This window comes from Peromyscus californicus, unplaced genomic scaffold (genome assembly GCF_007827085.1).
Source record: "Peromyscus californicus insignis strain IS unplaced genomic scaffold, ASM782708v3 Scaffold_4__1_contigs__length_199733344, whole genome shotgun sequence".
Taxonomy (NCBI): Eukaryota; Metazoa; Chordata; class Mammalia; order Rodentia; family Cricetidae; genus Peromyscus; species Peromyscus californicus.
The window spans coordinates 69,804,057-69,830,046 of NW_026294562.1; the positions used below are offsets into that span (position 1 = coordinate 69,804,057).

The window sequence follows — 25,990 nt, forward strand, 5'->3', positions numbered from 1 at the left end:
AAAGGAAAGAGGAGGGGAGTGTGAGTGGAGAAGGGAAGAGGAGAGAGACATGATAGAGAGATGGGAATCAAGAAAAAGGAAGAAGGAAGGGAGAAGGGGTGGGGTGGAAGGAAGGAGGGAAGAAAAGGAAGCAGGAAGGAAAGAAACAAAGGAGGGAAGGAGGGAGGGAAACGGTGGAAAGGAAAACAAAAGCAAAGCTTTTTCTTTCATTAGTAAAAAAAGTCCCGAGGCCAGAGGACATGGTTATTTCATAAAACATCACTCCAGGTAAGCGGTGGGAGTGGCTAATCCCTGATCTAACCCCTTCCTCTACCCATGAGGAGAAAGCAAGATTGACAGGTGAAAGATGGGCCAGGCAGGAAGTATAAATAGTAGCTCTGGGTTATTTGTAACCTTCATTTTAAGGTAAGGATGATTGACACATGGATGGCTTGGATTAAGGGAGCCCCTGATCTTTAACTTGCGGGTCACACGGAGAAAACTTTGAGAAAATGCTCCGACATGGAGATGTCAAGTTGAGTGACAGCCCTGTGCAAGGAGCCACACGCTGGCTGCTTCTTCTGCATGCATCACTTCACAGAAGTGATGACTGCCATTTGAACAGAGAGACATCCTTCCCGCCCGGGGTCAAGAGACTGACAGAGCCCACCCATTAATAGAAATAACTGTCATTTAAAATAAAATGCTTGGTGGAAAACTTCAGCCATCTATTAGAGAACACGGGGCCTGTGAAGGGGGCACCCGTGAATCACTGTGCAGGACACTGGCACACAGATATGGCACAACAGAGTGGGAGACGATTACATCCTGAGCAGTGCCTTCAGTTGGCTCCATGGCTCCCTCCTGAGTAAGTCATGGCTTCTCTCAATTTACAGCCCTCTTCGGTGCTAATTAGGAGCTTTTCCTATGTGATGACGCAGGAGGGGATCTGAGGGAGGAAATGAATGGCAACGTGGCTTCTGATCTGGGAGCCTCTTACGGCAAAAAGTCTTTTAGTGGTAAAGGTTCTCTGGAGAAGGTTCCTTTCTGAACAGTCACAGAGTCTGGGACCTCTGCTGAGCTTCCTATATGATATCACAACTGCTCCAATGAAGAAAATGGTGCACGGAGACACTTTCTTCCTCAGAAGCTTAGCCTGGCATTAGGTAGCTTTCCATGAAAGCTTAACCTATGTCTTAAGGAGAGGGCCTTAACCCACATGCAGATGATGGCTCTCGATGTGCTTGTGGGAAGTGGCCCTTGATGACTGTTCTTGGAAGTGTGGCACCCGTGGTTTGTGCAAGGCAGGTGGTATACATAAAAAGAAAGCAGTGGTTTTGTGCCCTGTTTCACAATCTCATTTGATATGGTTATTAGCATGATGTTGAACTGAGTTTGGTGGCACATGCCTATGATGCCAATACTCTGGAGGTGAAGGCTGGGGGAATCAAGAAGTCAAGTTCATCCTCTCTGAGATGATGATTGTGAATTCAATCAAGGTCAGCCTACATGAGACCATGCCTCAAAAAAATAAATAAATTAAAAATCAGTGATAAGGGCTGGGGAGATGGTTCAGTGACTGTAGAAAAAAAAAAAAAGGATGGAGAGTGATTGAGGAAGATACCTGACATCGCAAATGGGCAAGCACATGCATGCGTGCGTGCTTGTGCGTGTGTGTGTGCGTGCGTGCGTGCGTGCGTGCGTGCGTGCGTGTGTGTGTGTGTGTGTGTGTGTGTGTGTTTTACATGGATAGCAAAATGGATAGAAGCATGATATGATCTACTTCATTGAGTGATGAGGTACAGACTGGTTAAGCACCTCCCCCAAGGGCATCTATCTGGTGAAGAATGGAATCTTCGAATCCAAGTCCTCAGATTCCAGTCACTGGAACATCCTAGCAAGGTAGGAATTTATAACCAAGTTCTCAATGGTGATTAAACAGTTACTCAAAGGGTGTGCAGTCAATTAGGAAGTATAATTAGAATCAACCCTTGTATGTTCCACGCTGCATAGAGCTTTCAAAGATTAAATCCATCTACTGCTGAGCAACAGATTTCTTTAGACTTAGTGGCTTTAAACAATACTCAGTTCTTATCTGATAGCTCCTTAGGTAACAAGTCCCCTTGGCTTAGCTGAGTAATGTCATTAGACTCTTAGGAATTCTAAGGACTGTAAGGGAATCAAGGTGTCAGCCGGCTGGACTCTTATCCACAGACCCTAATGCAGAGTCTGTTTGCCAGCTCACTCAGATCTCTGGAATGAACTCAGTCCCTTGCTGTTGTAGGGTTGGAGCTCACATACCTTTGAGGAGGTTGTTCTCGGTCTCTACAGGACTCTTTCCAGACTTGGCATTCAGCTCTCCCCTGGTCTAAACGAATAACAGCACACGAGTGAGTCCTATTCATACCTCAGAACCTCCGTTTCTCTTTCTACAACCAGCTGGAGAAAAGCTCTCTGCTTGTCAGTCACCTAGATAATATCTTGCCTTGAGGACAACTGATAAGTAACTGTAGTCACAGCTGTAAATCCATGGGGACAAGTCCAGATCACTGGAGTGATGGTTCAGATCCACGAGGAAGGTGTCACAGCTGTAAATCCATGGGGACAAGTCCAGATCACTGGAGTGATGGTTCAGATCCACGAGGAAGGAAATGTGCTACAGTGAGGGGCCTCTTAGAGTTCTGCCCACCACAGTGCACGTGGGCTGACCACTGGCCACGGCTGCTCAGCATCTTTAGCTCATGGAAGCCCACTCAGTATGCCCCAGGAGGTGAGTATAAGCTCTGCTGAGGGGCCTGTAGCACCTTAGCAGCAAGGGGTGGCCAGATGGGAAGAGTCTGGCCATGGAGTTTGGAGGTCTGAGTCCTCTCTGGAACACTCTCCCTCTCCCTCCCTCCCTCCTTCCTTCTCTCTTCTCTCTATCTCTCTCTCCCTCCCTCCCTCCCTCCCTCCCATCTTCCCTCTCTCTCTCTCTCTCTCTCTCTCTCTCTCTCTCTCTCTCTCCCCCACTTCTCTCTCTGAGGCATTCCCATGCCCAGGTTTCATGATATGAAGACATTGCCCTTAGGCAATGTGGATGCCAGTTAAGCAATGAGTTAGGGCCCCTGTGCTTAGAAGCTCACTGACTCCATAGTAAACTAGCCCAGGAACAGAGCCAAAAGATGTGAGTTCTCTGAGAGACCCTCCCTTGAATGCAGTGTTGGAGTCTAAGACTACCTCAGGGACAGGATGTGCCCTACATTACTCTGGTCCTTAGACTGCTGGATTTCTCCTCATACATCCTAACTGTGGACTCAGTACCTGTCCCTTAATCCTGCAAAGATTAGCAGAGACTAGGCTATGGTGATAGCCACACATTGTGGAGGAGACATCAGGGACATGGTATAGACGAGAGAACTGTATAGATTGCATTTGAAATCCCCATGTAGAGTCTGTTGGCCATGTGATCACAGGGGTTCTTCCGGCTCTCTCCTTGGGTGTCTACTGAGGGTTCCCACTCTGAAAGGGCCAGCTACCTCATCATGGGAGTGAGTGACAGCTTTAATCATATTCCTCTAACCCAGATTGATTCTGCTCCTAGGAGCCCCTCACTCTAGTGTAATCCCTCCTAAATGGGCGTGTGCCATCACTCCCGTGACCTTGATGTGGCACTGAGAATTTGCAGCTGTGATTACAGATACTTGGTTTCCAATAGCACCCTTGCAGTCTTGTCTGAGATGGAACTCCTTACCCAGTGTTCTCAAAAGTAAGAGAGTCTATGGAGTGACACACTCTCTCTCTCTCTCATATGTATGTGTGTGTGTGTGTGTGTGTGTGTGTGTGTGTGTGTGTGTACTTTATTAGAATGACTTATAGGCTGTGGTCTAGCTAATCCAACAATGGCTGGCTATAGATGGAAAAATCCGAGAATCTAGTAGTTGCTTAGTCCGTGAGGCATCTCAGCTGGTCTTCAGTATATACTGGAATCCTGAAGAAGTAGGCTCTAATGCCAGTGTAGAAATGGACTCCCTAGCAAGTCAAGAGGAAGTAGGCAAAGATCAAAAGCTTCCTTTCTCCATGTTATTATCTAGGCTTTCAACAAGAGATGTGGCCTAGATTAGAGGTGGGTTTTCCCACCGCTCAAAAAATCTGGATTAAAGCATGTGTCTTCCTGCCTCAAGATCCGGGTTAGAAATTGATCTTCTTATTTCAAATTAAGTAAAAATCTCTCACTGCTGTACCCTCCATTTGTGGGTTTTAATTCATTCCAGATGTAGTCAAGTTGACAACCAAGAATAGTTATCACACCTAGCAAAGGCATCCTTGGCCATCAACAAACTGTGCCCAAGCAAATGTAGCCTCAGCTTCTCCATCCTCAGCAGACTGAGGACTCTACTTTCTGGACAACAAGGATATTGAAATGCCATGCTCATACTCAGACAGACGTGCAGTCTATCTCTGGGAACGTGGTTGACTTCTTCCTGTACCAAACAGGAAACTGGGCAGTTTTAAATGATTATTTTCTTCCTTTTCAGCCCTCTGGACTTCAGCAATGGGACCAGTAAACTCATCCTCAGAGCATGCAGTTTACAAACATAAAGACCCTGGAAGATGTGAAGGGGTATTCCACCAGGTCAAGCCCACCCGGGAAGCTCAGGAGATGAGTGATGTTTAGATGAAAACAAAACTTTCTGGGGATTCCTCGTGGAAGGTGGAGCCTCACAGAAGTAAGTATTTAGCCTAAGGGAACAGAGGAGTCATCTGATTCCCACAGGGCCCCTCTGCACTGTCCCCACATTGAGGGAAATAACATGAACTTGGCTTTCCAGTATCAGCCAGTCCCTGGCTGCCAGCTGCCCCTGAAGGGAGGGAGAAAGAACACAAAGACTTAGGAGAGTCTATTCCCTGTGGCTGGTGGCAGCCACCAATGAGCATGAAAGCTGTGAGCAGCTCACTGTAAATGATGATTGCTTTGGTTCTAAGAAAGAGAGAGAGGTGATGGGTAGATGCCTCAGTGGGTAAGAGCGAGCCTGGTGACCTGAGTTGATCCCTGGGATTCATATGGGGTAAGAAGAGAATTGACTCCCACAAGTTGTCCTCTGAGCTACTACTACTCATAGACACACACACACACACACACACACACACACACACACACACACACACACTCATGCATACCCACACACACTAGCATACATACTAATATACATACATGCATACACACTCACATACACTCTCTCTCTCTCTCTCTCTCTCTCTCTCTCTCTCTCTCTCTCTCTCTCTCACACACACACACACACACACACACACACACACACACACCTATGCACATACACACTCACACACAAACTTGATTAGAAAATGTTTAAAGTGGAGATCCAGGCAGAACACCTTAGATCTTCTAGAGGTGCTTGAAAGGCTACACACTAACGCAGAGGGAGAAATCCATCCAGGAAGGCTTCCTGGAGGAGGATATGAACAGCTTTGGAAGCTAGTAGAACATGAGGGAGAGATCATCTTAATAAGCAACGGGACCCTAAGACATACGAACCTCCTACCCCCTCCTCTGCATAGTACACATGGTTGAGTGCTCAGCATCCTCTGGTGTCTAGAAAGCAGGAGGCTGGCTCGTGCTCTGTGAATGTAGGGATGCCAACAGCTCTAACAGGACTCAACTTTGTGATCTTATGTCTGTCAGGAAAATGCATACGGAAAGAAAACTGATGGAGAGGTTAGTGAACGGAGCTCACAGGTTTCTTTGGAGCCTCCTCCACTTTACTGTGTCAGTAACTGGAGAGCAGACTTTCCCCAGGATATTCTGGAGCGTGACTAATTGCCATAACAAAGAACACATTTCCCCCATTCCCCTCCCTCTCTGACTTGGAAAATCTATTTTTGCCCTTTTCCAGGTATGTGATGCAAGATGGATGAGCTGATCCTACCACATAGACAGGACAAAAGCTCATTTGCTGAGACCTGGGCACCCCAAGGGGCTCCTTGGTGCTTTTTTGGGAAGCCAAGCCAAGCAATGACTGGGTGTATGACTGGGTGACAAGGACAGGGGTCTACCAGCTGTGACTTCACCATACAGAAATGCTGGCATGGGATCATTCAGGAACCACACGTGCATGGATTTTTTTTAAGTCAATTTGGTTTCTAAGACATTTACATTGTTTCTCCCAAAGGTTGTACAAATACATTTACACACTTATTTCTATCTAGCTGCTGAGACGAGAGGCTCCTGGGACTAGAGGAACTCAGGGGTCTGATGAGGACCAGGCGGTTCCCAAGGCTATACAGGGAGGAATCTGTGTGTCTGGAACACATTAGGGACATGTAAGGCAGCGCTTGCCACAGGCCTGTCAGCCCCAAGGACTGCAGAGGGTCTGCCATGCATTGATTGTGTGCCTTGAGCAAGGTGCTTGTTGTGGCAGAGTACAATAACAACCATAATTTATTTGACCTTCTCCGTCTACCCCCTCTGATAGTTCCCTGCCATGCTGACCTCAGGCCTCCTTTTGAGTGCTGGACCATTAGCAAACCCACAAGTGAGGACTTGAGAAATATTTACACATGGCAGCTGCCTATCTTGCTGCCCCTGCAACCAAGCCACCCACATGTAAAGGGACCCATGCCAGTCTACTGGGAGATGGGAAACACATGGCTAGCTAGCCTAGTCATTCAGCTGGTGGCCAGCCAACTACCAGACAGGTATGTGACGCTTCAGGCAACCTGCCTGGTGACCTTAATCGCAGTGTCCTAGCTAAGATCAACAGAAGAGAGCCCATCCGAGGCCAGCCCACATCCCCACCCTGCAGCACTGGGAGCTGAGGAGAGGGTAGCATGAAGACTCTGAGTTGGAGAGTTCTTAAAGCTTATGGATCCTGTGTTTACCCTCAGTGACTCAGTACTCACCGCCAGTCTCTCCACCTATGGGGAAAACAGAAGTTGCCAATGTCACAGGGATTCCTGGGGTGTCTATGAGTGTTCCCAAAGTGGGTGCTTCATGTGTGATTGGAACACCTTTTATTCCTGCAAAAAAAAAAAAAAAAGATTAAGTAGAATGTTGTAGCAATCAAATTGTAGCTGTCACACCCTTGCAATGGATCTTCTGGGGCATTGTTTTCACCCTTGGGTTTAGGGATAAGCCATGTGACAATTGCCTTGTCAAGCTCTTGGCCTACTGCAATAGCCCAATAGCCCTTCCAATGTTGCCTCAAGGCATGGCACTTTGTCTTGGGGTTTCTACTGCTGTGAAGAGACACTATGACCATGGCAACTCTTATAAGGGAAAACATTTAATTGGGGTGGCTCCCTTACAGTTCAGAGGTTTAGTCCGTTATTGTCATGGCAGGAAGCATGGCAACATGCAGGCAGACACGGTGCTGGAGCTGAGAGTCCTTGATCCAATGGCAACTGAGACACTGGAGGATATCTTGAACATATATGAGACCTCAAAACCCACCGCCACAGGGATATATTTCCTCCAACAAGACCACACCAACTCCAACAAGCCACACCTCCTAGTAGTGCCACTCCCTTTGGGGACCATTTTCTTTCAACCACCACACATTTCCTTCCTGTGTCTGTGGGGGGGGCGGGCGGGGGGGGGGCACAGAATCTCCTCACATGCCCAGGTTCTGAATTCACGACAGAGCACCACAAGCTGCCTTTTTTCTTTCTCTCTGAGAAACCACATACTTACTCCTGAGTACATGCACGAGTTTCACAAAGTTGGCTGAACCTTGGAGAGAGCTAGCACTGTGAGGCAGAGACACTTCCAGGCACAGCTAGTAAAAGATGGAAATTTACTTCACCGAACAAGGCATCCATCAGGACTCCCGTGGTCTACTCACACCTTCATCTTTTGTAGACGACCTTGTGGGCTGCACGACTTATTGGCCAGGCTGGGGCACCTGTAGGAATGAAGAGGGCCTAGGAGAATGGGTGCACCTGGCTCTGGGCTGAGCAAAGTAAGGAGTGTGCCCATCCCATCTTTGTTCAGGAACTTGATGAAAAAAAAAAACGGCAATTGATCTTTTAAAGGGCTTCAGCACTTATACAGATGCTGCCAAGTGGAGCAGATCACATCTGAGAAAACAGAGACCCTGGAGCCAGTGTTTTAATGGCACATTAAAAAAACAAAACAAAACAAAACAACAACAACAAAATCCATGTTCTTATCACATTGTCGACTCCTGTCTAGGGAATCCTAATTCCGGGTCTTAAATTCTTAGGTTGGCATAAGGTTTCTGACCTACCAACAAATGTGTTCATAATATGGTGGTAGAATAGGAAGTAGGGCTTGCTTGGAGGAAGTAGGCATATATCCTTGAAGGCTGTAGGAAGTGGGTATATGAAAGGAAGAGGAAGCTTGTTCCAGCTTTCTCTCCTCCTCCTCTCCCTCCTCCTCCTAGCGTTCCCTTCCTCTCCTTTTACAACGTGAACAGATTTCCCCACCACGCTCTTCCTCTGTGGTATTTCTGCTTGACCACAGGCCTGAATGCAATGGAACCAGTCGACTGTGGACTTGAAACCATGAATCCCATAACCTTTTTCTCCTCTTCTGTAACCTCGGGTATTTTGCTACAGCAGTGAAAAACAAACACACAGATTCTTTCTTCTTCAGGACCCATGAGACTGCTTTGCCTGACCTGCATCCAGAGGTGGCTTGATAAATACTCAGTGAACGTAGGTAGCAAAGAAAAGCTCACCAGTGTGTTTCTGTCTTCCAGCTCCATACAGGGCTCAGAGGCATGTTAACGGGGGAGGAAGGCTCTGCGCTGTGGAAACTTCTCTGAAATCTCCTAATAACTTAATTGCTCTCTAGTATGAAGAAATTCTGCCAACACCCCCTTCTCATGTTCATCAGTGGCTAAAATACAAGAGCTTTGTTCTTCCCTGTGCGGGAGGACTGGCTTGAGTCCTGTCATGCGCGGTTGTGGGGATAATATCTTTTTATGTCTCTCTTCCCTTCTCTGTTCCCCCTCCACAGCTCTCCTTTCTTCCTTTTGATTTTTAAGATGTCTTTTATACCCCTCCCCCTACAAACCATGCTCCATGTCAGAGGCCCCCTCTGCTCTCCAAAGTTCCACCAAGGCTGTGAATACTTATGAAATCAGTTAGTGGCCTCATTTGTCAAGTGCCTTTTTGTACCGTTAGCCTTCTCCTCTGCCCCCAGAGACAAATGTTTTCACTTCTACACATTGGGGACAGTAAGAATGAGGTGGTAACAGCATGTCCTTCTTACATATTTTGATCACAGTGTCTGTGAGGATAGCGCTAAATGCTTTTCTAAAATGTAATCATTCCTGGAAATCAGCACATTGGAAAAGAGGGAGGCATGCTCTGATCCCCATGACCCGGCTGCCTTCTACTCCGCCAATTTCCCAGCTGTCTGCGGCTTGCTTCTTAGGAAGATCTCTGTCCATCTTCTCAATGAGGTGGAAAGGCAACTGAATGTCCCTTCCCTGTTTGGTGTGATGACATTTACTCGAGCAAGGGCTGATGGGTACCAGCAGAAATTCTCTCAGCACAGGACCGTGGAGCACTCTGTCTCAGCAACGCTGTGGCCATTGTACTAACATTATCTAAGATACAGGGGAAAGCAGGAGCCAGGACCTTGTTGAACACAGCAGTCAGCATTTGCTAGTGAGTGACATGGTGGCACAGTCCCAGCAGCAGGAGGCTGAGGCAGGAGACAGACAGACAGACCAGACAGAAAGAAGTGGGAGGAGGAAGGGAGAGAGAAGGAAGAGAAGGGGATGACGCAGAGCCTGAATAACAATGCAAACCAGTTCTGACTCCCAGGGCTCATTGCCTCCCCATAGGCAGCAGAGGAGTGCCCCCTGGACACCTTGCTTCTTGGCCCCATGACTCCTGCCCACTCCTGCACCTGAGGTGCTGCAGAGCCATGTCTGAAGGCCCCAGATCCTGGGAGACTGGGAGATCACATTTCTCAGAGCTGTGATGGGGCTTAGGAGAAGGAATCCCACTGCTAGCCTTATGCTGCAGAGGTGGGTGGGTATCATGCTCCAGATGAGGCCTCACTACCACCACCCCTGGGGAAGAAGCTGAAGCCGGGATTTGACCCTGCTCTGGCTTCCTCCCTTTTGCTGTCCCTGCTCCACCTCAGGTCCCCTTTGTAAGTCACCTGTGCCAGAATCACTTGACTTGGAAGGACCTGACTTAAGACTCAGGTTTGTGAGACCAGTGTGTTAAGGAGAAGCAGGTGTTTTATCAGGGAACTATTTAAGAGGCAGACTCCTTCTTCCTGACGCTGAGATCGACACATGCAGAATGCTAGGCTTGGTACTTCTGCATGACTTAGGAAGAGTTTGCAAGACCATTCACAACAGTAGATGTCCTGTGTAGGTAGCTCTAGCCATGGGGGACCTTAGAGACTCATGGGGAGTTGTGCCAGCTCAGGACACATACCCATTCACACATGCTACAGTCCTACGAACCCGGGACTGTAGATGCTAGAACTCAATGAGGGGTAAGCCCTCACTACAGACTCTAGGAGTGCAGTGTCTAGATGAAGTGTTGGGCACAGTCTTCTGCTCAGTGGGGACAGTCTGTCCTGGGGATATGACAAGAAGGCCCAGTTCACAAGGCACGCAAGAAGTATGATGCTTCTGCATTAGTGCCCCTGAACAGAGAGCTCCTCATGCTGGGATCATGGACCGTAAGTTAAATGAAGGGCCTTCCTAAGCCCATTCTTATCTAACTATTCTCAGTGACATGAAGTGCAGGGATGCTGGCAGCATAAACCAGTCAAGGGCAACAGCTTGGAAAGTTGTTGATGCTGCCCAGCACCTGGCACCAACCCACATGCACCTGCAAGTCACCTGGGATCTGCACCTGTCTTGGCGGCAGTTTGAATGATAAAAAGCCTCCATCCAGCTTCATTCTATGCAAGGAGACATAAAAATGGTTTTGATTGTGGGTTAAAACTTGCATCCAGGCCTTAGGAGAATTTACAGGATTGATTCCTACTCAATAGGGTCCTTTAAAAATTCACGAGTACTAGGCCAGGCGGTGGTGGTGCACGCCTTTAATCTCAGCACTCAGGAGGCAGAGGCAGGTGAATCTCTGGGAGTTCAAGGCCAGCCTGGTCTACAAAGTGAGTTCCAGGACAGGCTCCAAAAGCTACACAGAGAAACCCTGTCTCGAAAAACCAAAATTAAAAAAAAATCAAAATCAAAATAAATTTTAAAAAACTCCCTAGTACTTCAATGCAAAAGGATGTGATTTAAAGGTCTCGGGGCTGGGGAGATGGCTTGGTGAGTAAAAATGCTTGTGCAAGCATGAGCAGATTGGACCCCCCAGAACTCACATAAAAATGGGATGTAGGTGTGTATGCCTGTAGCACCAGGGCTTAGGTTGTGGGGGGGAAGTGCTAGAGGAAGGGCAGACACAAGATTGCTGGCTCTCACGGGCTGCTAACCTATCAAAAAAGCCAGCAAACTCCAGTGAGAGACCTTGTCTCAAGAGAATAAGTTGGGGAGTGATGGAAGGGAAAATTCAGTGTCCTCTCTCATCTGTGTGTGTACCCGCACACATGCAAACCACACACACACACACACACACACACACACACACACACACACACACACACACACAGAGGCATGCATGCAGATCTGTCTACACCGTGCTCAGTACCTCCCAGATGCTCTACGTACACAGGACCCTTGCACGCCATTTGACATGAGCTATGCTGGAGAAATCCCAAGCCCCGCCTCTGCAGCAAGAAGACCTTGCTCACGTGGTCTCACAGTCTCCGTTCCCTTGGGTTAAACAAGGCACGCATTTTATCACCAGTGGCAGGTGTAGAAATGAACACTCTCAAAACCCATGTTACATTATTTGGGAGTGTTGAAGGGTCTCTGGCCTCTGAGTTCCTGTCAATCTACTCTCTGCCTCTCTATCACATCTGATATGTGCATGTCATCCATCCCAGCCCATCACCTGCCTGGAACATGTTGGAGTGCCTACCCAGGACTGATGGGCGTGCAGCTTCGTCTTCCTGTAGTCCAAGGGGTAAGCTACTGGCCTGGGTAAACCTCCAGGCTTTGAGAGGCTGGAATCAGGAGGGGAACATGTGGCTAGAAGGACATAATCCTTCTTCACTCGAAGGGAGAAAGAGTCACTCGTGCCGATGGTGACAGGATAGAGTGTCACCTTTAGACAAAGGAGGAAGCTAGCTCTCAGCACCTGAACTTACTCTTCTAGTCACCATGTACAGCTCCCATTTCAAGGAATAACATTTATTTCTGTATGAGAAATGAGCCATAAATCAACGCCAGCACCTTCTCTTTCTCTGTATTTGGGGTGGTGGTGGTAGTGATGGCAGACTGTGCCTTTAAAAAACTGAAGGTCAGAAAGGTAATGCTTCTCAAAGATGGATGGATGACTGCATGTCTCCTGTTACCACAGGCTTGTAAGAGCAGGACTGACAGCTGTTTCCACGCTGGGAACAGTTTGTTTAACAAACACGGCAGGACACACATGAGCCCCTGGCTGCCTGTTCTCATTCCCATGTAGTGCGGCATGCTGCCCACACACATGCAGCATCCTTTTGCCCTTGAGCAGAGGTGCCAGGGACTCGTGGCTTTAAACTGGCATTGAATAGTGCACAGAAGATACCTGGCTTTTTGATTGGTTGAAGTTGCCTCATGACCCCATCAACCCAGAGCCCAGCCTTTCCTTAATATGTGATCCCTGGGCTTACAGAAGATGAACACAATGAGGAAAAGCATGTGCTGAGAGGTGCAGCTCAGGCCTGGTGCTCAATAAATACTTTAGATTTATCTAAATCACTGGAATATCTGAGAAGCCCTCACAGGCTTGCAGAATGGCCAAGACTCCAAAGAGGAAGAGGAACTCCAATTTGAATGGCCATTGCAGCATCTCAGTGGTAAGGGGCAGATCTGGATGACTGCCAAAGATCAGGACTCAGACTCCAGGTTGTGGGGGCAGGGATGTTCAAATGATTAAAAGATTATGAGAAAGATTGTCTGGAATTAGTACACTGACTTACCATATCTCAGCTTCAAATTTGTTAGGGAATAAATGTGTTTATAATATTCAGTGACAACATGGTAAATAAAAAATGGCCACAAACTGTTTGACACTCCTTTCATCAAGAAATAGTCTCAGCTCCTCCCCCTTGAACTTGGGTGTGCTGTGTGTCTGCACAGAGTGTGGGGGAAGGTATACTTGCCCTCATGAGACCAGAAGTTTCCACTCTGCCTTTGCAACCCACGGCTCACTTGTGGTAGCATGAGTTTCTCTCTGTGAGAAGTTTGACCATCCTGGGACAGAGACCCAGGGAAGAACTCCAGAAAACATATGGGAAAGCCAGAGTGTTTGCTGGGGTTTAACCTTTTAGGAGACTCTGTGCTGAGCATATGGGACATAAACTTGGACTCTCTCATCAGCTGCTGCCTTAACACTGCCACAAAATTTTACTCTATACCTTCTCAGGGCAGAAGAACTGGGCAGCTAAGGCCTGACTCACAAAACTGTCAGGGGCAGCGGGATGGCTATCACTTCCAATCCCTTAACTTGGAGAGAGTGTCCTGCAGTGGATGTAACTAGAAGACCTTGGCTGTAGTATTGCCAACGACAACCTGGAAAGCAACTTATTCATGCGAATCTAGGACTTTTGATGCCATTTTTGCTGATCACACAGTTCCCTTCTGAGGAATCTACCATAATTCAATCCAACACGTGGTCAATATTCTCCAGTTGTCCTTTCAACTTTAATTAGGTTTACCTAAGATTTGAACAATCCAAATGTCAAACATGACGGAACTTTGAGCTACAGCACAATCCAACGGTGCCATTTTAAATTTATTTTTTGTTTTATTTATTTTTGTTTTGTTCTCTTTTCTCTTTTTCAATACTGGGGGTAGAATGTAGACAGCCGTTTTCCTATGCCCAGCAGCCACTCAGTCCCAAATAAACACACAGAGGCTTATATTAATTATAGACTGTTAGGTCTATGGCTCAGGTTTATGGCTAACTGGCTATTACATCTTAAATAAACCCATTTATATTAATCTGTATTTTGCCACATGGCCGTGGTGTTACCAGTCTTCTGGCATCTTATTTTTTGGGTGGATAGATGGCGTCTGCTCTGACTCTGACTTTCTTCTCCTTGTCTCTCTGCTTGGATTCCCTGCCTGGCTCTATTCTGGCTTGCCATAGGCCATAGCAGCTTCTTTATTAACCAATGATAGCAACACACATTCACAGCGTACAGAAAGACCATCCCACTGCACTTCCCCTTTTCTGTCTAATCAAAAGGAAAGTTTTAACTTTAACATAGTAAAATTACATATAACAAAACAGTTATTAAGCAAGAATTATAGTTACAATATCTAATCTACTTGTATTTAGCAAAATTGAAAAAATACTCTGCCATCTATCTTATTTTTGTGAGTCTAAAGTTTCATATTTAATTTGCTTTTTATCATGACTAAAGAAAACTATAATTATATCTAGTCTTCAACTCTATCAAAGACCCCAGAAGGATATAATATTACCTGAGTAAACAGGAAGTGCAAAAATTGTAAGCAACTTCCAAAATTCTAGAAATGACAGAGACATCTGGCTGCCTGGATGTTCACCCAAAGTTCCTCTGTAATGTTGGGGCATCCATCTTCAGCCTACAGGCTTAGAGTCTCTGGCATATTTTTCAGTGAAGCACGGAATTTGAAGGACTGTTCTGCCTAATGACAAAGTTCATCAGTCACTTTTCTTTGTGTCCTGCAGAATGTCTGGCAGTTTCTTCTGTGAAGCAGGAATCTGAATGATCATCTCTCCATGTTTTGGCAAAGTTCAGTGGTTACTTTCCTAATTGATGGGTCCTACATGTCCAGTTTACACAATATACTGACAAACAGTCCAGGCAAGAGCAGTTTCTTGCCCAAATGGCTAGCCTTGCCACATTAAAAGCAAACTCAGTAAGGCGTTTCTTCAATGCCCATCATCCTCTTTGAAGTAATTGGTGCTGCCGAGGCAGACATTTCTCACTGTTGAGAAAAATCTAAGTCTTTAAAACATTTTTAAATGTCATATTCTGTAGGTCTTTGAAGTCTTTGAAGATTGCCTATCTATCTGAAATATCTCTGTGTGACCTTGAAAACCTAACTAACATGATTGTAAGTTTAGTTACCATAGATGACTATTAATCTGTATTTCTTAATAATATATTACAATTTTAAATGAATTACATAAGCATAATACCTTAAACAAGAGTAGAAATATACATACAGTATAACAAAATTGACCTTAAATTTGTATCAATAAACCAAAATCCATATCAATGTGAAGTATTTTGAGATTAACAGTTGTTTTTTGGATTAAAGTAGATTTTAATAATCTATATTTTTATCATTTCTATATCATATCCCCCTTTTTTCTTTAGAAGGATTGCATTTATAATTAACCCCCTTTAAATAAAAACAAACATTTATCAGCAATATTTTGGGAAATTTGGTGTAGCTTTCCATATTGCTGATTGGGGGCACTGGCAATCTTATGGGAATCCTGAGAAAATTTAGAATTATAGTTAAATCTTGGCTGTAGTAGTCTTTGAGGCTGTCTCAGCCAGTTGCCTTGAAGCTGTTCTGGATGTTCAATCATTGGGCCATAGATCCCACTGAAGACCTCTCAGGGGGTTCCTTGATGGAACTATAATAACCTGGAAGGAATCCACAGCTTCTCATCTTCCATGGAAACAAAAGTGGAACCTCTTTTCCAAAGCAACATATACTTAGACCCAAATTTTGAAGTCAATATACCCTTAAAATATATATGTCAATTTAACTTAGCAGTCCCCATAATCAAATGTCTCTCTGTAGTCAAAAATCCCAAAGACAGAACAATAATATACAGTATCCAGACTCTCTGTGTATTTTCCATCTTTACATGGCTTATTATATTTTTTATTACTCTATTTCTTTTTTAAGAACTTTCTCTGTCCTTTTTTGTTTCTCTCCCAAGCCTACATATATTTTTAAACACACTGTAACCAGTTTAGAGTGGTTTTTTCCCATCTAAATCTGTTTTATTGTGTATCTTTAATCCTTGTCTGACAAGGAGAGTTTTTTTAATTGCTAAGCTGCATGACTTTGGTGGCTGGCTCTGCCCTGCTTGGCTTTTCAACAAGGTTGGAGGTATCAATGAGTCATGCTTACCTCCCCAACTCTGGGAAGCAGTATTAAATAGTGTAAAGCTGTGTTCTTAAGCCCCTGGTTGTGCTCTCAAGCCTACAGGCAGGGGCTGGGAGAAGTCTCTATGTCCTGCAGCCCATGGGAGAGACTGCAGGAGCCCGTCATGCCACTTAGCTCATGGCAGCTGGCATCCAGCTCCATCTTGCAGACAGCTGTGGACGAGTCCCTGTGCTGCTGCTGGCATGAATCTGTGAGTAGGAAGCCCAGTGTGGCTCCATTCCTCTGTGCTAAGAATCCTTTTTAAGCTTTATCAGGTCTACGTGGATCAATGTCCCACATTGGGCACCAATTGTAGACAGTTTTCCTATGTCCAGCAGCCACTTAGTTCAAATAAACACACAGAGGCTTACATTAATTACCAACTGTTTGGTCTATGGCTCATCAGGCTTATTGCAAGTTAGCTATTATATCTTATATTAACCCATTTCTGTTAATCTCTATTTTGCCACATGACTGTGGCCTTACCAGTCTGCTGGCATCTTGTTCCTTGGGCCGCTGGATGGCGTCTGCTCTGACTCTGCCTTTCTTCTCCTTGTCTCTCTGCTTGGATTCTCCACCTGGCCCTATTCTGCTTTGCCATAGGCTATAGCAGCTTCTTTATGAACCAATGGTAGCAACACACATTCACAGCATACAGAAAGACCATCCCACAACAGTAGAACGCAGGGCCTTTTGCATGCTAAGCCAGTACTTCATCACTGAGTCAAACAAACAACAAACAAAAAATCTTTTTATTTCCTCTTTGAACGTTTTAATGACAGTGTAAAAGGACTCCAAACTGTGTATTAACATTTGTTTGTTGATGTTAAAAACACACAGATATGCAAAGTCTATAAGGAAATGTGCCCAACGAGCAATCATGGCTGCCAGCAGATAATGGAATTACGGCTGATTTTCTTTGATGTTTTCTACCTTCCATATTTTTATTTATCTATTTAAATTTTTGTACTATTTATTTCTCTCTCTCTCTCTCTCTCTCTCTCTCTCTCTCTCTCTCTCTCTCTCTGTGTGTGTGTGTGTACAATTATGCACCTGCCATGCATGTGTAGAGGTCAGAGGACCACTTTTGTGAGTTGCTCCTCTCTGTCCATCCTGGGTTCCAGGGATAAAATCCAGTTGTTAGGCTTGTCTGGCAAGTGCTTTCGAACACTAAGTCTTCAGCCTCCAGATGATTTATAATGAGACTGTATTGCTTTATTTTAATCAAATGTGCAAGCATTCTGTTACTATAATGCAATACCTTTGACAATTACCTTACAAAGAAGAAAGGTTATTTAGCTCACAGTTTCAGAAGTTCTAGCTCAGAGTGAGTCAGCCCACTGCTTTGGGACTCTGATGAGGTGCCACCTATTGAGTCCACAAATGGAAGTAAGAAAGATGATGGGCCAGATACTACAGTTACCTCCAATGGCATACCCTCTGTGACCTAAAGACTTCCAGTAGGTGCTACCTCTCAAATGTTCTACCATCTCTCTGATTGCCATCCTGAGGAACAAGCCTTCAACAGAAGGGTCTTTGGGGGAGGGGCATTCAGCACCCAAACTATAGCACAAAACAGGCCAAGTAAAAATAAACCAGGAGATGCAGCCTTGAAGTTAATATGGAATGAGACTGAGCCTTTGAGGTAGAGAAAGCCTTTCGTCAAGTGTTGTCTATATAGACTGACGTTCTCATGACTTCACTAAACTCCAAGGATGCCAAGAATTTGCACTTGACTCATCACGCTTTTTGAAGAGATCATATGACGTCCTACTGTCAAATGAGATCTGGTCCAAATGTGTCCACCTTCAAGGGACCCTGGTGCTCTGGAATAATCTAGACATGCCCTTCCAGTCCCTAACTCTGCTCTCAGTTTCCAGTGCGCTTGTCTGACCTTGCTGTCTAATGTTTCGTGTCCCTGGAATCCTGTCAGTCCTTCTACTTGGCACACAGGCTCTACATGATGATTGCAGTTCTTGGCTTCAAGGACTTTGTAAGCTTATGTCACATCACTTGGTGCTCTGTAGCTTGCTCCATGGGTTTATCTCCTCCAGAAGCCCAGGAGGGACCCCAGAGCGGCAGCATCCTTGCCAACATCTTTTCTGTGTTCCCATGGCACCCAGCCTGGCACTGGGCTCCCATGAGGTACCAGGGGAAGGAGTGATGCATTGAATATCCTGCCCACTTCTGTCGTGTTGTTCATGTCAAATGTGCTAAAGAACACGCAGGGCTGTGTAAATGCCACACTGGCACATAAACAGAAAGTACTGGAGTTATTAATTACCCAGAATGGGAAACGCTGAGCATTTTCACAGAAGGGGGGAAGCGCGCACTCATCCACATTTCTCTGAGAAGCAGTTCTGCCTGCTAAATAAGGTTTCCTTGTTCCAAAAAGTAGGAGTGGAGGAAGCAGATCATCGCTCTCTGAGATGTCAGCAGAAGCTCATCAGAGCACGCATCTGTGGCTTCCGCCTCCGTGGCTCCTGCTATTGTTCTGTTGGGCGACTTTAACAACAGCCTGGATGAAAAGGGGAATTATCGCACAGCCAGCAAAGACAGGTGAAGGCCTAAGCACCATCTCATGCCAAAGATAACACTTACTTTTCCTTTGTATGTGTGAATGTTTTCAAAGGCGCAAGCCCTAGGTATAATTTGAAGGCTAATAGTTTGTAAGGAGATTGCTTGTCTGGTATACATGAGGCAGTGGTCCTCCAACCATGATATGCCCAAGTGTCACCAGACCCCAGGAAACAACTAGTTTGGAGTAGTGGGGCATGAGACCCCAACACAGGTCTCAGGACCTTGACAGAGCAGGATGTGACGATGTGAGGTTCTCTGAGAGAAGCAAGCAGTCACTACTGGTGGGAAATAAGTTGTCCCCTGTAAGATTGTGTATACTTGTTTATTTGTGTATCTCTTTGTTTATTTTGCACAAGCATCTGTTCAAGGCCAATGGTGTACAAAGATAAAGACTGAAAGTGCCCGATGGAGATCATGCTGTGGGGTGAGGGGGAAAAGGTAGACTGCTGTGATCTGTGTGAGTGCAAGGAGAGGAGACTCAGTGGCAGTGGGAAGACGAAACCAGAGGAGAAAAGAGTAGAAAGAGGAAGGAGAGAGGGAGCCAGGATCTTCTAAACATGAGTAGACGGGTGTGGCCTTAGCTGATGGGAAGGAGAGGGCTAGAGTGAGGCTGTTGATGGAGGAGAGAGACAAGAATCCTTGAAATGAAACCCAGAAGTTGGAAATGTGAAATGGGACAAGATCCAGGGCAGTGTGGGAAGGGGCAAGCCTGAGCTAAAGCCCCAGGACTGTATCTTAGCCCAGTGACTAAAGCCGGGTTCTTCCTGTCTCTGCCACTCGTGGCCCTGAGCCAGTGTCGAGGCCTCTTGGTACCTCGGTTTCTTTCTCTGTGAATGCCCTAGGCTTGTCACAGGATAAGGGAAGTGGCATCTGGAGATGGCTTCCAGTACTCCATACGTATTGTCTACGGCAGATTTCTTGGCACTGGGGAAATAAGGAGGAGAGGAGACAACTCCAGGCTCTTTGTGGGACTGGTGAAATTTCTTCCTGCCCAGGGCCTTCAGTTTTCTCTGTGGCTGGGCCTGAGGGGGTGGGGCTACTCGTATTGGCTTTCTGTTGTGGTAATCAACACCACGACCAAGGCAACTTGGGATGGAAAGGGTTTATTTGGTTTATACTTCCAGATCATAGTCCATCACTGAAGGAAGTCAGGGCAGGAACTCAAGCAGAGGCCGTGAAAGAGTGCTGCGTACTGCTATGGCTAACTCAGATCCCTTTCTTTTTTTTTTTTTGGTTTTTTGAGACAGGGTTTCTCTGTGTAGCTTTGCGCCTTTTCCTGGATCTCGCTCTGTAGACCAGGCTGGCCTCGAACTCACAAAGATCCACCTGCCTCTGCCTCCCGAGTGCTGGGATTAAAGGCATGGGCCACCACCGCCCGGCTCAGATCCCTTTCTTATGCATCCCAGGGCCACTGTCTAGGGATGGCCTTGCCCACAGTGGGCTGAGAGCCTCTACATCAATTAGCAAATAAGAAAATGCCCCCACCGACGCGCCACAGGCCAATCTGATGGAGACAATTCCTCAGCTGAACTGCCCCTTTCCCACGTGACTCTATTTTGTGTCAAGTTAACAAAAACTAACTACCACATGGGTGTCAAGGTCACCTGCTGAGAGAAGAGGGCCCAAGGAAGCACTGGGCAGATATGTAGGAAGGGAGCCAAGAGTCAAACTTGGTGCCACTGAGAGGCACAAAAGGGACCCTAAGGACAGGCCACAGGCTTCTCGGGCACCGTCAGCCAACGGGCTCCCATTTCAGTGTGTGATGTCCCTAGGGTGCTGCCCAGGGCCAGTCAGGGAATGGCACAAAGTCAGCACAGGTCTTGCCTGGGTTCCACAGACATGTGACACAGCAAGGCAGTATGGGATTGTGGTGGAAGTGCAGCTGAGACTGTATTCATAAGATCTCTGTGGGGTGTCAGAGCAGGAGAGACAAGTACACAGTTGGAGGTGGCCTACTTAACAGAGGGATCTACAGCTGACCTTTAGGAGGAAGGATGTGCAGAGGGGAAGCCACTCAGAAGAGATCTCCTTAGGAGCTGGGCTGTGTCTGTCCTGGCCTCCAGAACATTTTCCTGACTTACTCAGAACACATCTGGAAAGTCCACTTACTTTGTGAATGAAACGATGGGAAGAATGAGTGAGGCACGTGGACCACAGCTGGAGGGACATCAACGTGGAGTTGGGAGCCAGTGCTTTCAAATGAGGCTTGCCTGTATCCGTGGGTGGTGGGCGAGGACTGTACACACCTGGAGGGCCCAGCCTCTGTTTCCACTTCTAAGGTCATCTCTCTGCCTCCTCTAGCCTGTGCTTAGCCTTCCAGCAGGCAGCTAAGGAACTTCAGGGACGTGGCACATCAGGACCATGTGCAGCCAAGGGACAGGGCTTGCTGCTTACACACTCAGGGTTCTTGTCTACTCTGGCCAGGTCTAGGCAAGATCCACAAAGATCCTTAGAGGTCCTGGGCATTATGCAGCCTCCATTGGCTTTTCTGTCTTCCCTGTCTCATTTCTTCTCTGTCTCTGTGTCTCCATGAGTGTGTGTTTAGGGGAGGAGGAGGAGAGAGAGAGAGAGCATCCGCCCCTCAGTTCTTACGTGGCTCTTTGGCTAGCTTCCAGAACCCACGTAATAGAAGATTTACAAGAGGAGAATGTAAAAGCTCTGCTAATTTTATACTCATGAGGGGATCTTCAGCAGGTGGAGTCGAAGTTGCTGAAAGCATGATGTCAATATATTTTAGACAAAGAGCAGTAAATTTGTTGTAATCCCAGTGCTAGGGAGGCTAAAGCGGGAGAGTCTTGAAGTCAAGGCCAATGTGGGTGATGTAGAGACATACCCACCACACCCATCTTCCCCCCAGGAATAAATAAATGGAACAGAAACTTTCTCTTTCTTTCTTTCTTTCTTTCTTTCTTTCTTTCTTTCTTTCTTCCTTCCTTTCTTTCTTTCCTTCCTTCCTTCTCTCTCTCTTTTTCTCTCTTTCTTTCTCTCTTTCTTTTCTCTTTCCTTTCTTTCTTCCTTTCCTTATTTCTTTCTTTCTTTCTTACTTTCTTTCTTTCCTTCTTTCTTTCTTTAAGAAAAAGGAAGGGAATACAAGGCAAGGCAAAGAAGGACAGCAGCTTAGGTCTGGACTGGCAGGATGAATGGCTCTCTGGACCAGAGCTGTAAATTCTAGGAATGACACTTAGATGGGTGTGTGGCCCAGAGGACAAGTGGCAGATAAGGGTTACTTCAAAGCCTTTGTTTGTTCAGGTGTTTCCCAGCCCCAGTCACCACCCTCTGGTGACCAGAGGCCTCGGTTGGTCTGTTCTCTGAAGTGCGCCTCTTTATGGCTTGCAGTACAGGAAAATGAAGGCCACATCCTTTTCTGAAGGTATAGTTCCTGAATGACTTCAGTTTGACCCCAGTCAGTGTGGCTGTGGGGCATGCTTAGGGATGTCAAGTCTTTCCTTACCTACCCCCTCTCCTTACTTATGCCTCTCTGCATACCCTGGAGTGACCACTGCACCCCAGGCCCTTTTCACACCACACTTTGAGTCGGAGAGCCCAAACCAAGAGGAAGCTCCAGCAGGCAAAAGGAACCTCTCTTACTGAGCCTGAGTTGGAACAGCTTGACCTGAGGCCCAGGCAGTTTCCATTCATTGCAGCAGGAAGGAGTAGGGGGTAGCGGTGGGGGAGAGGGAATGTTATTGAGAGAGTTTCCCTGAGGAATCTAACCATTTTGGGAGGGGAGGTCTTCAGCCCTCCCAGGTGGGATGTTCGTGGTGACAAAGAGACTGGGTGGGTTGCTCCCAATCAGACCCTAGGAGCCCTTTAGTCTGTGTTAGGGCACTTGCCTAGTACACATGAGGTCCTGGGTTTCATCCCTAAGATGGGGTCAGGGAAAAATGTGAGTATGGTGGCTCATAATTGTAATCCTGCCATTTGGGAGACTGAGACAGGAGGATTGCCATGACTTCAAGGCTAGAGTGGGCTATAAATTGAAAACCTGTCTCAAAACCAAACAACCAAAAAAAAAAAAAAAATTCCCCAAAGGAACAAACAAAAATCCCATGGATGCCAGGATCCTTCTCATGATGACTAAGAAAACCACAGGCTGCTTTATAAAGTGACATTGTTATTTACAAACTGAGTTACAATATGTTCATTTACATCTTGTCTGCTGTTGCTTCCTCCCAGCAAGCAGGCAGAATTGGGGGGGTGGGACAGAGACTACAGGATGCCAAAGCTAAAAAATAAAAGAAATGTACCACTGAAATGCATATGGCAAAGGGCTTTGCCAGCCCCAAGTTGGAACAGACCAGCACTCAGGCTCAACTGGATGGACGTGGCTGGGTCTCAAACCTAAGGACTGTGTCCTGGGCTGAGGGACTCACCAGCGGAGCATGCAGGGCACTCACAGTCACACCCTCACAGCAAATTCTCCATCTTCATCTGTCACATTCCCAGGGGACACGGAAGGTGACAGATGAAGACCATTATCAGGTGACACAGCAGAGTTTGAGCCTTTTGGCCACTGTCCTTGGTTCCTGATGGCTAGGGTGGTCTTTGTTCTTTCCTGATTGCTTTGCTGTCTGCCCTACAGCCAAAGGCTCTTCAGGCAGCGTTCTGGGGGCAGGCAGGAATCTCCACCAGCAGAAGGGAGGAGACTGAGTAGCAAGGCTTGAGCATGTATCTTAGGGAAGCTCCCCGGCGAATCATCTTCAACCCGGATTTATGAATAACTGTTGTGAGAACCAAGGCCCAAAGGCCAGTTGGACTCTGGGGTCCCTTCCAGAAATAACTCTGTGTATTTCCAGGGTTCCCGACACAGTTTCTGTCACGCATGCTTCCTCTTCCCTGCCTCAAGCCCAGTGATGAACAACGTCTGACTTCTCTACAGTCTGGTCACCTCTTTCCTTTTGACAGGCCCTCTGACCCAGTGTCTGCCCTCTGACCCAGTGTCTGCCCTCTGACCCAGTGTCTGCCCTCCTCTGACCCAGTGTCTGCCCTCTGACTCTGCTCTGCCCTGCATTTGCAGATGCACACACCACCCCAAACAGCAAAACTGACACTGTGGTCCCTTAAGACAAGGCTACGGACAACGCACTTTGAATTATGGACCCTTCCTGGCAGACAGTTGGGATGCTCAAATCACGTGGGCATAGAAGCTGTCCTATGCTACAAGCATGGCCTGAGACTTCAGGGAATGTCCACAAAGTGAATGAATAACCACACTGGGGCAGGAAAGCACCGCTCATGCTCTGTTACAGGAGGCAGGTCTAATGGCAGCACTCTTTCTTGAAGTATTTTCGTTTAATTTCTTAGTATGTCCTGACTTGGGCTGTTCATGCATGTTACATGTGTTTATGTCAATAGTGCTCTCCACAACATGCCTACTGTAGCTCCAGCTGCCAGCCTCCTGCCTTGTGTTTACAGTGCAGGACACTGGCACTGACAGCAACGGAGCCGTGTACCGAGCATCACTTTGTGCACGCTGGTCCTGAGGGTCGGGATGAAAGCTCCATCTCCTCAACCACGGGAACTGTAACATCTGCTTGACAAGAGCGCTTGATTGGACGGTTCCTACATACAAAGTCAAGTACATCAAATGTGTCCTCCACATATTTCAAAATGGTCTTTCTATCCATCACTTAGTGTCTAAAAACGTTCAGCATGCCTGCGGTTCTGTCGTGTTTTCAAACTGAATCCAATGTTTAATTAAGCGGTAAATATCTATTTTTTTTAAAGAGCTTAAAATAAAGTCTGTGAGAACAGGACTCTCATTTGACCCCCTGCCTTTTGAAGTCAAACCTCTTCCACTCAAGCTAAGTGTCAAGGTAAGGCAATTATCTGAATTGTTACAGAAAGCACATTTTTTTTGGCCTAAATCATCACATTCTTAGAGAACAAAGAGTATGTGTCAGTTCAACCGAAAAGCAGCAGAACTGAACGCTTTGCTCTTTTTCTACATGAAATAGCATATGTGTGGCCTTATTTCCTCCAAGTTAATTGGCTAACGCACAGTGATGGTCCAGAGCTACAGACTCATTCTAATGAACAGGTGGTTTTTTGTTTGGGTTTGGGTTTTGGGTTTTGCTAATTTGGCTATTTTTTTTAATTGTTTGTGTATGTGTGATATGTGTATATAGTGGGTGTTTGTGTGTGTGTCCCTGTCTGTCTGAATGTGCCACAGCATATGTATAGAGGTCAGAGGACAACCTTGGGTGTGGCTTTCTACCTTCCACCTTGTTTGAGGCAGGTTTCTCTCGTGGTTTACAACAGGCTAGCTGGCTATTTGGCTTCTAGGGACTCCTTTGTTCCTGTCTCCAGTCTCTCTAGGAGTGGTTACACATGCATGTAACCACACCTGAATTCTGGGGACTTGAACTCAGGTTGTCATGCTTGCACAACAAATGTTTTATTCACTGAGCCATCTCTCCAGCTTCAAACTGGGATTTTTACAGAATGGTGTTTATGCCTCCATTCTCCAGTAAAATTTCAACTTAGATCCTTCATTACTCCACCCTTACCAGATCAACTGAAAGCAATTCCATAAACATAGAATTTTAATATGAAATTAAAGTTTTTTTCTTTCTAAGAGATGTGACATCTGAGACCTCACTCAAATCAACTAACTAGACTAATATTCACAAATTATGTTGTATCTTGTAGATAGCATGATTTAGGAGAACAGTCAAAAGCCTTTGACACTGTCAAAGGTAGATTTTTGCCAGAAGCACCAGGTCCTCTATTCTGCATGTTAAATTCTCTCTCTTGAGAAGTTTGAATATAATCCAATACACCTAGCAGTGTGGTTTGAAGGTAAAATGCTCCCCACAGGCTCATGTGTCTGAACACTTGGACCCCAGCAGGAGGCACTGGGAATAGATGTTGTGGAGTCATTAGGAGGTAGGGTTGGCCATGGGGAGTGGGTTTTGGGGCGGGTCTTTTGACAATTATAGTGCCTTCTGGTTCCAGCTTCTGTTCCATGCTTCCTGTTGGCCTTCATGGGAACAAGCAGCTGCCCTTTGCTCCTGCTGGCTCAAACAGAGCTGCTCCATGACCTAACCTTTCCCACTGTGATGGATTGACATGTCTTTGAAACTAGGAGACAAAATAAGAACTTCCACCCTCAAATCCTCCTGTGAGATATTTTGTTGCAACTTGAAGAATAGTAACTAGTTCCCCAGACTGGAGGGAGGTGGTGCAAGGTTGATGGTATATTGTTTCTTTCTTTTTATACAAAACAA

The 25,990-nt window shown here is 46.3% G+C and overlaps 1 long non-coding RNA gene across 1 annotated transcript in view; it reads right to left on the reverse strand.

The window, feature by feature from the left end:
* LOC128095094 (uncharacterized) overlaps positions 1-25,990 on the reverse strand; it is a 103,186-nt gene that overhangs the window by 4,791 nt on the left and 72,405 nt on the right. Inside the window, exon 2 of the long non-coding RNA XR_008213150.1 lies at positions 6,874-6,990. This is a non-coding gene — a long non-coding RNA (uncharacterized LOC128095094). The remainder of the gene's footprint in view (positions 1-6,873; positions 6,991-25,990) is intronic.